This window comes from Salvelinus sp. IW2-2015, linkage group LG28 (genome assembly GCF_002910315.2).
Source record: "Salvelinus sp. IW2-2015 linkage group LG28, ASM291031v2, whole genome shotgun sequence".
In the NCBI taxonomy this organism is placed as follows: domain Eukaryota; kingdom Metazoa; phylum Chordata; class Actinopteri; order Salmoniformes; family Salmonidae; genus Salvelinus; species Salvelinus sp. IW2-2015.
In genome coordinates this window covers 26,125,918-26,144,884 of record NC_036868.1, presented here as the reverse complement: position 1 = coordinate 26,144,884, position 18,967 = coordinate 26,125,918, and the positions used below count along the sequence as shown (strand labels likewise).

The 18,967-nt window shown below is 42.2% G+C and overlaps 1 pseudogene; it reads left to right on the top strand.

Moving 5' to 3' along the window:
• LOC112067867 (bromo adjacent homology domain-containing 1 protein-like) overlaps window positions 1-18,967 on the top strand; it is a 30,502-nt pseudogene that overhangs the window by 289 nt on the left and 11,246 nt on the right.

The following is an 18,967-nucleotide window of genomic DNA, read 5'->3' as shown; positions in this document are numbered from 1 at the left end:
GCTTGCTAGCATGCGATATCCATGGGTTTCATACTAAATAGTGTTAGAAAATCTAATTATTTCGATATTATTTTCATAAATGGCATGGAATATGTGTTTGTGGCAGTCTTATTTTGGCCGCGATGTGTGTTCGGGTCGCCCATAGCCCCATAGATAAAGCAGTTACTTCGGATGGCAGGCTACTCACAGACTTCAAGCGAGCGAGGCGCAGCCTGTCTACTGTATGTCGGCCCCGATGTCCTCAAGTAGGCTATCGGACGTTTGGTATGTTTGATCAAGTTAAATGGCTTACCAGGGCGAAGCTCAGGTGTTACATTTAGTGGTTGAATCGATTTAGATGGACTGTAGACTACCTGAAGACCATTTAACGACAAACAAGCCGACGCCTCGTGTTTTATATTTTTAATTCGGGCATAGAAAGTGTTCAAAACACCTTACCCTGTACGGGGGTATTTTGGGCAAGTTGTTGGTCCCTCATTGCCCCCATATTTCACACAGTGTTAAGGTGTAATTACATAGGTTAATGCCTGGTCATTGAAATAATAGTGTTTATTTGCATTTGTCGAAACGTGGAGTAGCTTGCACAGAGACATGGTAGGCAAGATACAGTAGCTAGATACGTTTATTATGTGTCTGTGTTAATAGCCTGTAGACTAGGCTACACAGGACATGGTTGTTTTGTAACTTGTTTGCCAGTGGGCTCTACATTCATGTAACAATTACGTGATACAAACATTATGTCATGTTGTCTAATTGGGTTTCTGCTGATTTAGAATGATTGCTGTATGTAGAATGTTTGCTGAAATATACCGAACAAAAATATAAACACAACATACAACCATTTCAAAGATTTTGCTGAGTTACAGTTCATAGAAGGAAATCGGTCAATTAAAATAACTTCATTAGGCCCTAATCTATGGATTTCACATGACTGGGCAGGGGAGCAGCCATGGGTGGGCCTGGGAGGGCATAGGCCCACCCACTTGGGTCCCAAGTCCACCCTCTGGGAGCCAGGCCCAGGTAATCGGGATACGTTTTTCCACACAAACGGTTGTGAGGCCGGTTGTATGTACCGCCAAATTCTCTAAAACGACGTTGGAGGCGGCTTATGCTCGAGAAATGAACATTAAATGATCAGCTCTGTTAATGATTCCTGCCGTCAGCATGCAAATTGCACACTCCCTCAAAACTTTAGACATCTGTGACATTTTGTTGTGTGACAAAACTTCACATTTTAGATTGGACTTTCATCGTCCACAGCACAACTCGCACCTGTGTAATGATCATGCTGTTTAATCAGCTTCTTGATATGCCACACCTGTCAGGTGGATGGATTATCTTGGCAAAAGAGAAATGCTCACTAACAGGGAGGTTAACAAATTTGTGCACAAAATTTGAGAGAATGAAGCTTTTTGTGCATACGGAACATTTCTGGGAACTTTTATTTCAGCTCATGAAAAATTGGACCAACAGTTAACATGTTGCGTTTAATTTTTTTGTTCAGTATAGAATGTCTGATGGATTAGAATGTCTGATAAATGAGATTGTCTGTTTAGAATGCCAAAAGGTGTCAGAACATTGTCCCTGTGCAGATGGAATTCCTGACCTCTCACATGATCTCATAAGGAAGGAATCCTGTTTTGACTATTTTGCATTTGTTTTGATTGCGTTGGCATGCACTTCAGTTTTTCAGCATTCCTTTTTTTGTTCCTTATTTTTTATTGTTTAGCACAGGGGATTGACATCTGGCGGCCTGCGGATCAATGAAATAGATAACGGCAATATTTAGTCGCACACCTCTCTATTTTCCATGATTTATTGAAAAAAGTATACATGTGAGTGTATAGGGTATTTCATTTTATTGTTCATAATGTGGACATAATGAGTAGCTTTTTTCAGCTTTAATACAAAATCCCGAACATGTAGGGCATCGCCAACAACCATCAATAGGCCTACTGTTGGATGTTGAGAATCATATCTCGTGTAATGGCTGTTTTGGATTCTTCATAAGGCACATTCGTCACTTTTAGAGTGTTTTTCTGTGACAAAAAAAAAGAATCCTGATTCTACCAAACTATTGATTAAGACATATGTTTGACTTTGAATTAAGGTAGGTAGGTATCCCTAATGGATACGATGGTAGACTGGATTTTAGGCACGTTTGAATGCACAGTTCTCTCTCCGGGGATTTTTGTTTGTTGTGAATATGGATAAGATGGTCTGCGGTATTCTGTGGTATGCAGCTCCTGTTGGCCTGGTTTTATTTCGGACCCTAAGCTCTTTCCCTAGGAGCCCCTACCACTTCAATGTTTACGGAACTGTAAGAAATGGATAGGAGAGTATGAGTAAGCAGTATAATGATGTTCCATCTAGCCCTCCAAGACTCTTTGCTCCATAAGTGGAGTTTTCATCTGTCCAGTCTTTTCAAATGGGTAGAAGGGTTAGGATAAGGGACTAGAGATCAAAATTGTATTAGTGAAACCTGAAGGGGTATGTACGTATATACGTGGAAGGGATTAGGCGATAGGCTAGGGATTGAAAAGGTACTAGGGTTGTATTCACTGTAGCAAAACAAAAACTATGAGAAATAAGAAAAGAAAGAAGTGTTTCTTATTGGACAACTTCAGGTAATCCCTCCCTGTTTCAGTCCGTTTTCTTCCGCTTGGTGGCTAATGAATACGACCCACGATCCTGTTTTATAGGAGTGACACTAACCATTTGTCTCTCCTCCCCAGGCCCAGTGGTGCAGCATGTGATGATCCACGCTCGGAACGAAGGTTCCCTCAGCCAGAGCCGCAGCACAGGGAGGCGGGAACACTGCCCCCATAGGCCACATGGTGAGATCATGGGTGGGGCCTGGCTTGAGCGCACGCTGCGATTCGGCAGGACCTTGAAGAAGCGTAGGACCAAGCGAGGAAGGGGAGGGGTTAAAGAGATGAGGGAGAAGACGCCGGAACGGAATAGGAGGCGGGGCAGGAAATCATATCCCTTACGAGGAAGGGGAGGGTCTTCGGAGGAAGAGGGACTTAGCTGTCACGTTTTACTCACCCGGTTGGAGGAGGACATCCGGGAGCAGGAGGACACCAATGAGAGGGGGAATGATTTGCCTACCCAACCGCTGGTTAAGCCTGAATCCCGGATCAATAAACTGAGCAAAGGAAAAGGCAAAGCCAAGGGGAAACTCCTGGCGAAGAAGATGATTCCCAAAATGATATCCAAAACCACCAGTGATGTGCAGGAGTCGCCGTTTCCAGAGCCGCGTAAGCGACGGCTAGCTTCTCTCAACGCTGAGGCGGTGAACAGTCTACTGTTGGAGAGACCCAACGAGACCAGGTCGGCTGGCAAACAGGCCAGGAGACAGCAGGAGGAGCCCTCCAGCGGTGAGTCAACCCTGGGGACAGATCCAGCTAGGGGCGGGGTGGCCAGAGGTCCTAAAGCTCAAAGAGCCAGCAGCAGCAAGGCCTCCATATTGCACAAGCCTGAACTGTGCCGACGCTCCAAAAAGGCCAAGAAAGTCTCCAAGAAACTGACCAAACCAGATAGAGGAGAGAAGAAAGAGACTGCGATGATGACTCTACAGATGTTACACACCCCTGCTCCTCGACGGCTAGCCGGACTCAACGCTGCCGCGCTGCTYAAGTTAACGAGCACCTCCGCAACTAGCAAACAGCGAGTGAAACCAACATCGACTACGACGACCGACTGCAAGACCACGAGCGCCGCATCAGTTGATGTGAAGCAGAAGCAACCGCGACTGAATCTTAAACAGTGCGGCCGCCAGCCTAAGCAGAAGGGAAGGAAGTTGATTCCAGAACAGGGAGGCTGTTCAGCCTGCAAGAAGTCCAACTTTGAGGCAAAAGTGGAGTGGGAGACTGGAGGTTGCACCCACCGGCTAACCAAACCAGGCTACCAGTCGCGCAGCATGCTAGCCTACCCGCTGAAGCCTGTCGTCAAAGAGGAGCAGGTTGAGGCAGAGCTGAGCCCGTACTACTGCTGCCCCCCAGAGGGCTCTGTGGAGTACTGCCACCGCCTAGCATTGTTCCTGGGTCAGAAGGCCTATGCTGACTCAGAAGAACAACCTTTAAACTCTGCAATGACCCCTATGAAGCGGGAGTGCCTGGTGACATCGCCGTCCGTGGCCCACCCCCACTCCCACGCAGCCCTGACCCTCAGCCCCCACCCCTGCCTCTGCACCGCCGACCCCGCCTGCTTCTCCAGCTACTACGTCCACATCGCACACCCCGGAGCTCCGTCGACCACCCTCAGCTCGCGACCTCTGAACTTTGGCCCCTCGACAATGTGTCCCGGCAGGGTGTCTGGGTCCAAGCTGCTGGGTCCTCCGGTGTCCCATGCCTCGACACTGGCCCACCCTGCTTTCTGTGGCTCAGTGGGCTCGCCCTACTACAGCAAGGCCTGCCGTGTCAGCGGCTACACCTACAGAGCCATGCAGCCGGTCAACAGCAGGGGGTGCACTTTCTCCACAGGCTGCTCCGAGTTTACACACGGCATCAAGACAGGTAAGAGGACGACATTGGGACTGTATGCCTACTGACTAGGCCCTATATGCTGATATAAATGTTTCAGCAAAGACCAGCCTTCGTTGTGTTTTCGCCGGTGACCAGCCTTTGTTGTGCTTTCGCTATTGATCAGCCTTCGTTGTGTTTTTGCTGGGGACCAGTAAATTAGCATATTTGGGGAGTGTGGTCTAATCAGGGTTTCTGTTAGTAAAATGTGGTGGTGGACAACGTGACCGGGAKGATTTTAATTTACCGGCCATTTGAGAAATTTACCGAACCCTTATGTTACCCATTAGGGCACCCACCCACGGTTCTCAGAATGAAAGAAATCAGATTTAGATTATGGTAATTCATCTTAACAGAACATGCAACTCCTGTAATGAAGCAGCCAATAAATCGTCATTTTCAAACATTTACCAAAATGTTAAACAGTGCACCTGATGAGAGCGGTTCCATATGTAACAGATATTAAAATATCAGTTAGAAACGTAGAATGAGGTGGAATCTAAAGATGCAACAACTAGGATGGGTTGCTAATATGACTAAGATTGTCTTTGTTTATGGACAGCAAAAGAAAGTTGATATAAAAACCAATAGAACAGGAGAGTGGCATATGAGGAAGTATTTCATAGTCGGCCCGGCGAATATGCTAGGGAAGTAAATTGAAATAAATAAATTCACTATACAGAAATAAATCAAATAAAGCATGACTTAGCTACAGGAATTGAGGAATTGAGAACCATTAGATTTTTTTTTTATAGCTGCGGATTGTTTCAAATTACAAGCTTGTAGACCTATGCCTATTTGGGAAGCTCGCAATTTTGACAGAGCATGTGGCATTTCTTAAAATCAATACACAGAAGTATTTTTTTTTTTTGCGAACTGTGTTTCTTCCTTCAAAGACCAAAATGAATTTGCCAGAATTTTACTTAATTATGACATAACATTGAAGGTTGTGCAATGTAACAGCAATATTTAGACTTAGGGTTGCCACCCATTCGACAAAATACGGTATGGTTTCGTATTTCACTGAAAGAATAAACGTTTTGTTTTCAAAATGATCATTTCTGGATTTTACCATATGAATGACCAAAGGCTCGTATTTCTGTGTTTATTATAATTAAGTCTATGATTTGATATTTGATAGAGCAGTCTGACTGAGTGGTGGTAGGCAGCAGCAGGCTCGTAAGCATTCATTCAAACAGCACTTTACTGTGTTTGTGAGCAGCTCTTAGCAATGCTTGAAGCACAGCACTGTTTATGACTTCAAGCCTATCAACTACCGAGATTAGGCAGGCAATACTAAAGTGCCTGTAAGAACATCCAATAGTCAAAGGTATATGAAATACAAATTGTATAGAGAGAAATAGTCGACGCGTCATAATTCCTATAATAACTACAACCTAAAACTTCTTAACTGGGAATATTGAAGAACTGGGAAAATTGAACCACCAGCTTTCATATGTTCCCATGTTCTGAGCAAGGAACTTAAACGTTAGCTTTTTTACATGGCACATATTGCAATTTTACTTCTCCAACACTGTGTTTTTGCATTATTTAAAACAAATTGAACATGTTTCATTATTTATTTGAGACTAAATAGATTTTATTTATGTATTATATTAAGTTAAAATAAAAGGGTTCATTGTTCATTCAGTATTGTTGTAATTGTCATTATTACAAATATACACTGCTCAAAAAAATAAAGGGAACACTTAAACAACACAATGTAACTCCAAGTCAATCACACTTCTGTGAAATCAAACTGTCCACRTAGGAAGCAACACTGATTGACAATAAATTTCACATGCTGTTGTGCAAATGGAATAGACAAAAGGTGGAAATTATAGGCAATTAGCAAGACACCCCCAATAAAGGAAAGGTTCTGCAGGTGGTGACCACAGACCACTTCTCAGTTCCTATGCTTCCTGGCTGATGTTTTGGTCACTTTTGAATGCTGGCGGTGCTTTCACTCTAGTGGTAGCATGAGACGGAGTCTACAACCCTCACAAGTGGCTCAGGTAGTGCAGTTCATCCAGGATGGCACATCAATGCGAGCTGTGGCAAAAAGGTTTGCTGTGTCTGTCAGTGTAGTGTCCAGAGCATGGCGGCGCTACCAGGAGACAGGCCAGTACATCAGGAGACGTGGAGGAGGCCATAGGAGGGCAACAACCCAGCAGCAGGACCACTACCTCCGCCTTTGTGCAAGGAGGAGCACTACCAGAGCCCTGCAAAATGACCTCCAGCAGGCCACAAATGTGCATGTGTCTGCTCAAACGGTCAGAAACAGACTCCATGAGGGTGGTATGAGGGCCCGACGTCCACAGGTGGGGGTTTTTGTGCTTTACAGCCCAACACCGTGCAGGACGTTTGGCATTTGCCAGAGAAACGCAAGATTGGCAAATTCGCCACTTGGCGCCTGTGCTTCTTCACAAGATGAAAGCAGGTTCACACTGAGCCACAGTGCAGCAATGTGACAGACGTGACAGAGTCTGGAGACGCCGTGGAGAACGTTCTGCTGCCTGCAACATCCTCCAGCATGACCGGTTTGGCGGAGGGTCAGTCATGGTGTGGGTGCATTTCTTTGTGGGGCCGCACAGCCCTCCATGTGCTCGCCAGAGGTAGCCTGACTGCCATTAGGTACGAGATGAGATCCTCAGACCCCTTGTGAGACCATATGCTGACACATGCACATTTGTGGCCTGCTGGAGGTCATTTTGCAGGGCTCTGGTAGTGCTCCTCCTTGCACAAAGGCGGAGGTAGCGGTCCTGCTGCTGGGTTGTTGCCCTCCTACGGCCTCCTCCACGTCTCCTGATGTACTGGCCTGTCTCCTGGTTGTGCCTCCATGCTCTGGACACTACGCTGACAGACACAGCAAACCTTTTTTCACAGCTCGCATTGATGTCAGGAAGCATAGGAACTGAGAAGTGGTCTGTGGTCACCACCTGCAGAACCATTCCTTTATTGGGGGTGTCTTGCTAATTGCCTATAATTTCCACCTTTTGTCTATTCCATTTGCACAACGCATGTGAATTTTATTGTCAATCAGTGTTGCTTCCTAAGTGGACAGTTTGATTTCACAGAAGTGTGATTGACTTGGAGTTACATTGTGTTGTTTAAGTGTTCCCTTTATTTTTTTAGAAGTGTATATAAAAATGTCCGATTAATCGGCATCGGATTTTTTGGTCCACCAATAATCGGTATCGGCGTTGAAAAATCATAATCGATCGACCTCTAATCAAGACATATAGAAAGGGAGGCAGCCATTTTTTTATTTTAAGAATGTGAAATGTCAGAATAATAGTAGAGAGAATGTTTTATTTCAGCTTTTATTTCTTTCATCACATTCCCAGTGGGTCAGAAGTTTACATACACTCAATTAGTATTTGGTTCCATTGTCTTTAAATTGTTTAACTTGGGTCAAACGTTTCGGGTAGCCTTCCACAAGCTTCACACAATAAGCTGGGTGAATTTTGTCCCATTCCTCCTGAGAGCTGGTGTAACTGAGTCAGGTTTGTAGGCCTCCTTGCTCTCACACGCTTTTTCAATTCTGCCCACAAAGTTTTTATGGGATTGAGGTCAGGGCTTTGTGATGGCCACTCCAATACCTTGACTTTGTTGTCCTTAAGCCATTTTGCCACAACTTTGGAAGTATGCTTGGGGTCATTGTCCATTTGGAAGACTCATTTGCGACCAAGCTTTAACTTCCTGACTGATGTCTTGAGATGTTGCTTCAATATATCCACATACTTTTGTTCCTCATGATGCCATCTATTTTGTGAAGTGCACCAGTCCCTCCTGCAGCAAAGCACCCCCACAACATGATGCTGCCACCCCCATGCTTCACGGTTGGGATGTTGTTCTTCGGCTTGCAAGCCTCCCCTTTTTCCTCCAAACTTAACGATGGTCATTATGGCCGAACAGTTCTATTTTTGTTTCATCAGACCAGAGGACATTTCTCCAAAAAGTACGATCTTTGTCCCCATGTGCAGTTGCAAACCGTATTCTGGCTTTTTTATGGCAGTTTTGGAGCAGTGGCTTCTTCCTTGCTGAGTGACCTTTCAGGTTATGTCGATATAGGACTTGTTTTACTGTGGATATAGATACTTCTGTACCTGTTTCCTCCAGTATCTTCACAAGGTCCTTTGCTGWTGTTCTGGGATTCATTTGCACTTTTCGCACCAAAGTACGTTCATCTCTAAGAGACAGAATGCGTCTCCTTCCTGAGCGGTATGACAGCTACGTGGTCCCACGGTGTTTATACTGAGTACTATTGTCTGTACAGATGAACGTGGTACCTTCAGGCATTTGGAAATTGCTCCCAAGGATGAACCAGACTTACAATTTTTTTGGGCTGATTTCTTTTGATTTTCCCATGATGTCAAGCAAAGAGGCACTGAGTTTGAAGGTAGGCCTTGAAATACATCCACAGGTACACTTCCAATTGACTCAAATGATGTCAATTAGCCTATCAGAAGTTTGTAAAGCCATGACATCATTGACATCTGGAATTTCTCAAGCTGTTTAAAGGCACAGTCAACTTAATGTATGTAAACTTCTGACCCACTGGAATTATGATACAGTGAATTATAAGTGAAATAATCTATCTGTAAACAATTGTTGGAAAAATTACTTGTCATGCACAAAGTAGATGTCCTAACCGACAAACTATAGTTTGTTAACAAGAAATTTGCGGAGTGGTTGAAAAACAAGTTTTAATGACTCCAACCTAAGTATATGTAAACTTCTGTCTTCAACTGTAGGTCTACTGCTGCATTGGCCTAAAGGTTATGAGTTCCATGCACTAATTTCTTTAGCCGCCAATGGATCACGGTGAATCGATGCATCCATATGTCAGAGGCTGGTGCTCTTACATTAGTTTACCATTTCAATTCCGATTTTAATGATTATTCATGTGACAGATTTAGAGTAAAGAAAATGTTATTATTGAAATTAAACTGTTTCACGAAAATGCGTATTTGAAAATCTTAACTGGCGGACCAGTAGAAATTGTAGGATAAATTGTAAGGTTCTCCAAACTTGAAACTCTTGCGCCGCCTATGAAGTCTTTATAAAATAATTGCCTCCACGTTTCCATGGTCGGATTTGCCTATAGGCTACTTTGAAGCAAGGTAAGACATGCCTCATAATATGAAGTAAAACATTTTTATAGGTTTCAAACAATTAAGTAGGCCTATGTTTTCAAAATGCATACTGCCTCCAGCTCACATTGTAAAGTGGTGGTGACGCGCTGATAGCCTGTTGCCAGCACTTGAATGGTGAATGGGAGGCGCGCTTCAATTACACGGAACCSAAACCGGCTGCGCGCGTGCGCCATCGTGCGCTATCGTGCATACATTTATTTTGTCCCCCTACACCAAACGCGATCACGACACGCAGGTTAAAATATCAAAACAAACTCTGAACCAATGACATTCATTTGGGGACAGGTCGAAAAGCATTAAACATGTATGGCAATTTAGCTAGTTAGCTTGCACTTGCTAGCTAATTTGTCCTATTTAGCTAGCTTGCTGTTGCTAGCTAATTTGTCCTGGTATATAAACATTGAGTTGTTATTTTAGCTGAAATGCACACGGTCCTCTACTCCGACAATTAATCCACACATAAAACGGCCAACCGAATCGTTTCTAGTCATCTCTCCTCCTTCCAGGCTTTTTCATCTTTGAACTTATATGGTGATCGGCATCTACACTTTCATAGTATTACCACGACAACCGGCAAAACAGTTTGTCTTTCAATCACCCACGTGGGTTTAACCAATGAGAAGATGGCACGTGGGTACCTGCTTCTATAAACCAATGAGGAGATGGGAGAGGCAGGACTTTCAGCACGATCTGCGTCAGAAATAGAAAGGAGTTCTATTTTAGCCRTTGGCATCGCAGACGCTCGCGAGCAGTGTGGGTGCAATAATTGAAAAACATCGATTTCTACATTTATTTTGCGACGCTCGAGCGACGTGTCCGGTCTGGGCAGCATGTTAGGCTACCGGTTGAGAAAAAAAATAGTAGGCATAGCTCTTTTTYAAAGATGCACCAAAACCTTTTTTAACACGCGTTTGCATTTAGAATTGTTACGCAATGAATGGGCTTATAAAATMACATGATTTAGGAGCTGCAGGAGAAATCACACTCAAAATAGGCTGTGTTTGCTGTGCGTGTGTGATAGTTGTTGTTGGATAAATAGATAGGCTACATGATGACTAACGAAAATACACAAACACCAATTTAATTCCACTATTATGCAAATGATCCCATAGACCGATAAGCATGACGGTCAAATGTATTTCCATCGACTGGCATTTCCATCAATTAATAAAAAGCATTATTTTGCAATGGTATTTTTTTTCTCACGGTCATTTTGGCTAGCAACAGTTTTATTTTGTCAGCTTTTCATTGTATTATCAGACAAAAGCCAGCAATTGCCGGCTAACAGAAAACCCTGGGTCTAATATATGTGTATTTGTGGCAACCGWCAGTGGAAGGGTGGTACCAGTTTAAGTGGTTGATGGTTATGTTGTCAAAGGTTGGCCGCCTCTTTTTAACACTGTTAGTTCTACAAACTTTTTAAGAGCATGTGACATTAAAGAMCTGACATTAAGGTCACAGTAACTTAATGGACGTTAGTTGCCTGGAAGTTGRGGTGAATTTTGCATTATCTAAGTTATTGTAAAATTCACATTAACTTAATAGCCAGTAACTGCTAGTAAGTCATAGGCAATGAACAGCCAGTAACTTCCTGGCAGCTTAACTGGCAACCAGATGTCAGTACGTTATTAGTAAATGCACAGTCATTTACTTGCAACTAGCAAGTTGAACTTGAACTCACTGAACTTTTCTTATAAAAAGAAAGCTTATAACATTCGGTGACAACTACTAAGCAGTATTTATGGTGAGCACACTTGGGACCCAGGCTCACCTGGCCTCAAAATCTTGGTTGGCAGCAAACTGATCTTCCTTCCACACCATCAGATCAGTGAGCGTGACAGAGATAAGCCACAGTAAGTTACTGTAAATTTTACAATAACAACTTGCTGCAAAAACATAAACTTCCCGATGGCCAACTGCCATTAAGTTACTGGAAACTGCAACTTCTTAACTTACTACTTAAATTACTATAAATATTAAACTTTCATGAAATCACAAGTGCAATACATCAAAATAAAGCTTAACTTGTTGTTAATCCAGCCAAGGTGTCKGATTTCAAAAAGGCTTTACGGCGAAAGCAAACCATGCGATTATCGGAGGACAGCGTCCAGCACACAAATGCACAACAAATCATTTTCAACCAGGGAGTTGCGACACGAAAGTCTGAAATAGCGATATAATATATCCCTTTTCTTTTGAAGATCTTCTTCTGTTGGCACTCCAAAAGGTCTCAGTTACATTAAAAATTGTCCTTTTGTTCGATAAATTTCTTCTTTATATCCATAAAAACTCAGTTTAGCTGGCGCGCTTCAGTCAATAATCCACTCGGTTTCCATCGGTCAAAATGCATACAAAATGAATCCCAAACGTTACTAATAAACTTATCCAAACAAGTCAATCAACGTTTATAATCAAACCTAGGTACCCTAATACGCAAATAAACAATAAAATTGAAGACGGAGAATCGTTATTGTCTTTACCGGAGATAAACAAAAAGAACGCGCTCTCTCGGCCATGCGCATGGAAACACTACAGCCAAAATGGGAGCCCTTAGAAAAACTACTTATTCTCCCCCATTTTTTTCCAAAAAACCAGCCTGAAATTCTTTCTAAAGACTGTTGACATCTAGTGGAAGCCCTAGGAACTGCAATTGGGCACAATTTCGCCCCATTTATAAAAGTGCCAGCCATTGAAATCAGTGGTAGGATGAAAAAAAATGTTTTTGGGATGGTTTGTCATCGGGGTTTCGCCTGCCATTTCAGTTSTGTTATACTCACAGACATTACAGTTTTAGAAACTTTAGAGTGTTTTCTATCCAAATCTACCAATTATATGCATATCCTAGCTTATGGGCCTGAGTAGCAGGCAGTTTACTTTGGGTACGCTTTTCATCCGGACGTCAAAATACCGTTCCCTATCCCAAAAAAGTTAACAGTGCAGCTCTTGATCGTCACAAGCGCTTACAAAGATTGTAGAACTGAGTGGACAAATTAAGTGCTCAACCTTAATCAACATGACGATAAAACCACTTAAACAGGTACAACACTTCCACAAACGGTTGGCTCAAATACTAAATATTTAAGACCATGCCCCTTAAATATGCAAATGAGCCCTCACCAGCACAATCACACCTTAATTCAACTGTAAAAATACTGTATTTTTACTGCAATTCCGTAGCCGGGAAAATTTCTGTAAAATTACAGGTCATTTTCTACAGAGTGTYCCATAAGCACATCTGAAGTATCCTATAAGTATAACTGTCATTGCTTCTACATTGGAACCAGAGGGTTCTTCATGAGAGGGTTCAACATGGAACTGAAGAGGGTTCCCCTACAGCAGAGTACCCCAATTGGTGGCCCATGGGCCGAATTTGGCCTGTGGGTGGTTTTATTTGGCCCCCAAGTTTTCTGAGAAAAATAAATAAATAAATGTCTATATTTTGAGTTTTCATTGTTGGATATGAAAGATTGTAAAAACACCAGGAAATCTGTTCCCAAGTATTCCCGCTCATGATAGAAAGACAGGTGACCATATACAAATATAAGCAAGGTTTGAAATTATTATGTTTTAGGCATATATCTGTTTGGACTTCTTGCAGTCTACAAATTATTTGTAATTATGTCTAGGCCCCCCGACCATCTGCTAAAGAAAAAATCGTCCTGCAGSTGAATCTAGTTGATGATCCCTGCCCTACAGGGACAAATCAAAAGGTTATACTGTGGCTCCCAAAATGGTACCCCATAGGGACAAATGACAGAACTCTGTAACCAGAGGGTTCTTCATGACAGGGTCTACAGTGCCTTCAGTATTCATACCCATCGACTTATTCCACATTTTGTTGTGTTACAGTTAAATTCAAAATGTATTAAATTGATATTTTTCTCACCCATCTACACAGAATGCCCCATAATAACAAAGTGAAAATATCTTTTTAGAATTCTTTGCAAATTCATTGAAAAATGAAATACAGAAATACTGTATCTCATGTACGTACATACAGTTGAAGTCAGAAGTTTACATGCACTTAGGTTGGAGTCATTAAAACTCGTTTTTCAACCACTCCACAAATGTCTTGTTAACAAACTATAGTTTTGGCAAGTCGGTTAGGACATCTACTTTGTACATGACACAAGTCATTCTTRCAGCAATTGTTTACAGACAGATTATTTCACTTATAATTCACTGTATCACAATTCCAGTGGGTCAGAAGTTTACGTACACTAAGTTGACTGTGCCTTTAAACAGCTTCTAAAATTCCAGAAAATTATGTCATGGCTTTAGAAGCTTCTGTTAGGCTAATTGACATTTAATTGTCAGATTCAACAGAAGATCTCTTTGTTTCTTGGGACCTAGAACAAGCATCTCTATTTTGTCAGATTTTTTTTTTTTTTAATAGAAAATTTGACACCATCCACTTCCTTATATCTGAAACACAGGCTTCCAGGGACTTTAACTGTAAGTATTCACACCCCTGAGTCTATACTTTATAGAAGCACCATAGGCAAGGATTACAGCTGTGAGTCTTTCTGGGTAAGTCTCTAAGAGCTTTGCACACCTGGAATGTACAATATTTGCACATTATTCTTTTAAATATTCTGAAAGCTCTGTTAAGTTGGTTGTTGATCATTGCTAGGGAGCCGTTTTCATGTCTTGCCATAAATTCTCAAGCCAATTTAAGTCAAAACTGTAACTATGCCACTCAGGAACATTCAATGTTGTCTTGGTAAGCAACTGTAGATTTGGCCTTGTGTTTTAGGTTATTGTCCTGCTGAAAGGTGAATTTGTCTCACAGTGTCTGTTAGAAATCAGTCTGAACCAGTTTCTCCTTTAGGATTTCACCTGTGCTTAGCTCTATTCCGGTTCTTTTTATCCTAAAAAAAGACTCCATAGTCCTTGCAGATGACAAGCATACCCATAACACGATGCAGCCACCACTGTAATTGAAAATATGAAGATTGGCACTCAGTGACATGTTGTGTTGGATTTGCCCCAAACATAAAGCTTTGTATTCAGGACATGAAGTGAATTTCTTTGCCACATTTTTTGCAGTTTTACTTTAGTGCCTTTCACTCTGTAATTTAGTTTAGTATTGTGGAGTAACTACAATGTTGTTGATCCATCCTCAATTTTCTCCTATCACAGCCATTAAACTCTGTAACTGTTTTAAAGTCACCATTGGCCTCATGGTGAAATCCATGAGCAGTTTTCTTCCTCTCCGCCAACTTAGTTAGGAAGGACATCTGTATCTTTGTAGTGACTGGGTGTATTGATACACCATCCAAAGTGTAATTAATAACTTCACCAMACTCAAATAGATATTCAGTGTCTGCTTGTTCTATTTTTACCCATCTACCAATAGATGCTCTTCTTTGGGAGGCATTGGAAAACCTCCCTGGTCTTTGTGGTTGAATCTGTGTTAGAAATTCACTGCTCAACTGAGTCCATGCAGCTTATTATGTGACTTGTTAAGCACATTTTTACTCCAAAAGTTATTTAGGCTTAACATAACAAAGGGGTTGAATACTTATTTACTCCCTCTCTAACTTTAAGCATCAGTTGTCAGAGCAGCTTACCGATCACTATACCTGTACACAGCCAATCTGTAAATAGCACACCCAACTACCCCATCCACATATTGTTATTTATCTTCTTGCTCTTTTGCACCCCAGTATCTCTACTTGCACATCATCATCTGGACATCTATCACTCCAGTGTTAATGCTAAATTGTAATTATTTCGCCTCTATGGCCTATTTATTGCCTTACCTCCCTACTCTTCTTCTGCATTTGCACACACTGTACATATACTTTTTCTATTGTGTTATTGACTGTACGTTTGTTTATGTGTAAAGCTGTGTTGTTGTTTTTGTCGCAATGCTTTGCTTTTTCTTGGCCAGGTCGCAGTTGTAAATGAGAACTTGTACTCAACTYGCCTACCTGGTTAAATAAAGGTGAAATAAAAATAAAACAAATAAATTAAAAACATTTCAGCTTTTCATTTTTTATTAATTTATAAAAATGTCCCAAAAAATAAATGCACTTGACATTTTGGCGTATTGTGTGTAGGCCAGTGACCCAAAATCTCAATTAAATAKATTTTTAATTCAAGCTGTAACACAACAAAATGTGGGAAAAGTCAAGGGGTGTAAATAGGCCTACTTTCTGAAGGCACTGTACGTAGAATCTAAATGGGTTCCCCTACAGMGACAAAACAAAGAACCCACAAGGGTTTCTTGTGAGAGAGTTCTAAAAATCAAAGGGTTTTACGTGGCACTCAAAAGGGTTCCCCTACAGGGACAAATGATAGAATGTCTATTGGTTCCAATCATTTAACAATCTTTATCATACCCCCAGATCCAGTGGTGAAGCAGGAAATTCAGGTTGCTGGCAACCGAGACGTTCAGTGCAAAGTGAGGTTGACTCCCAAGTTATTAGAATTTAGCTGGTATGCAAAACCACACCCATCATTATCATATTTCCCAGCATGCTCTATTGCAGTTTGCTTTTCAGAATTGTTTGTTTCAGTATCTGTGGTTTTGCATGTACATTAATTGATTCATTAATCAGTTGATTTATCTTATGCTACACAAAGATAAATAACATACAGTAACAGTCAAAAGTTTGGACACACCTACTCATTCAAGGGTTTTTCTTTATTTTTACTATTTTCTATTAAATAACACATATGAAATCATGTACTAATCATATCAAAATATATTAAACATATCAAAATATATTTTAGATTTGAGAATCTTCAAATAGCCACCCTTTGCTTGACGATAGCTTTGCAAACTCTTGGCATTCTCTCAACCAGCTTCATGAGGTAGTCACCTGGAATGCATTTCAATTAACAGGTGTGCCTTGTTAAAAGTTAATTGGCTTTTGAGCCAATCAATTGTGTGAAACGGTAGGGGTGGTATACAGGAGATAGCCCTATTTGGTAAAAGACCAAATCCATATTATGGCAAGAACACCTCAAATAAGCAAAGAGAAACGACAGTCCATCATTACTTTAAGACATGAAGGTCAGTCAATGCGGAAAATTTCAAGAACTTTTCAAGAAAGTTTCTTCAAGTGCAGTCGCGAAAACCATCAAGCGCTATGATGAAACTCATTCGGACCACCACAGGAAAGGAAGACCCATAGTTACCTCTGCTGCAGAGGAGGAGTTCATTAGTTGCCAGCCTCAGAATTTGCAGCCCAAATAAATGCTTCACAGAGTTCAAGTAACAGACACATCTCAACGTCAACTGTTCAGAGAAGACTGTGTGAATCAGACCTTCATGGTCGAATTGCTGCAAAGAAACCACTACTAAAGGACAACAATAAGAAGAAGAGACTTGCTTTGGCCAAGAAACATGAGCAATGAACATTAGACCGTGGAAATGTGTCTTTTGGTCCAAATTTGAGATTTTTTGGTTCCAACCGCCGTGTCTTTGTGAGACGCAGAGTAGGTGAACGATGATCTCCGCATGTGTGGTTCCCACCGTGAAGCATGGAGGAGGAGGTGTGATGGTGTGGGGGTGGTTTGCTGGTGACACTGTCAGTGATTTATTTAGAATTCAAGACATTAAGCTTTACAGCATGGCTACCACAGCGTTCTGCAGCGATTCGCCATCCCATCTGGTTTGCGCATATTGGGACTATCATTTGTTTTTCAACAGGACAATGACCCAACACACCTCCAGGCTGTGTAAGGGCTATTTGACCAAGAAGGAGAGGATGGAGTGCTGCATCAGATGACCTTGCCTCCACAATCCCCTGAAATCAACCCAATTGAGATGGTTTGGGATGAGTTGGACCGCAGAGTGAAGGAAAAGCAGCCAGCAAGTGCTCAGCATATATGGGAACTCCTTCAAGACTGTTGGAAAAGCATTCCAGGTGCATCTGGTTGAGAGAATGCCAAGAGTGTACAAAGCTGTAATCAAGGCAAAGGGTGGCTACTTTGAAGAATCTAAAATATATTTTGATTTGTTTAACACTTTTTTGGTTACTTCATGATTCCATATGTGTTATTTCATAGTTTTTATGTCTTTACTTTATTCTACAATGTAGAAAATAGTWAAAATAAAGAAAAACCCTTTAATAAATAGGTGTGTCCAAAATGTTGACTGGTACTGTACTTATTTCTCAACTAGTCCAATCTGTTAGTTGGACTTATTGCACTTGTTCCTGAAATGGTTGTTCCAGTTTAGATGGTTTAGGTAGTCTCATTTATACATTTTTCTAACTCTGGCAGTCATTCTGAATGTAGATTGTGGGAATCCACTCTGGCTTTAACTTCTTACAGGAGTTAAACCTCACTTTTCAGTCCTGCATAATGTGACTTGATGCTGGTTTTGCTTTAGCTTTTGCTGGTCACCAGCGAAAACACAACAAAGGCTGGTCACAAACGAAAACACAACGAAGGCTGGTCACCAGCGAAAACACAATGAAGACTGATCAACTAGACCATGCTGGTCAGACCAGCTAGACCATGCTGGTCGGCCAGTAGAACCAGTTAGACCAAGCTGGTCAGACCAGCTTCAAATTTATGCTGGTCTATGCTGTTTTTTTCAGCAGGGCTTCMCTTCCTCCCTTTCTCTCTCTCTCTTTCTCTTTCCAGAGTGTTACTCCTCCCCCAAAGGCGACCACAGCCCCTCCCTCCTGGTCTCCCCCTCCCTCCCACTCTCGGNCCCTCCCTCCCACTCTCGGGCTGCCCCCTCCACACCACCCCCTCCTCCACCCAGGCCAAGCCCCATCGCCTCACCCCCCTGTCTGACCACAGAGTGCCCCATGCTAGACTGAAGCTGGCCAGGGAGTGCCCTCAGGGCTCCAAGCCCCCTAACGGCTCTCTGTCCATGGGGAGAACCAGGCTGTCGCAGAAACAGCCAGCCCCGACATCCTGCCTGTCCCCCGCCAAGCAGAAGAGGGTCAGCCACCGACGGGCTACCAATGGGTGGCTGCCTGTAGGAGTGCCCACGGAGAAAGAAGTGTTCATTGCGGTGGGTTGGATCAAGAGTTTGTGTGTCTATGTGTTGAGATACTGACAGTTTTCTTCCCTCATACTACCATGGCAACCTGACCATTCCATAGCTTTCAATTGGCTTATTGTTGTTAACCCAGTCCAAGAGACCCCAGCAAAAATCAGCATTTCATTTATCTAACTTTCATTTGTCTGRATGTCCAGCCCTCATATTTAGCCTCACAATGAAGTGTTTTACCATTTTATTTTCAGGACAACCATTGCTACATGTAGAACACAAAAACTATTTGACAGCTGTATTCATGAGTTTTATTGACAAAT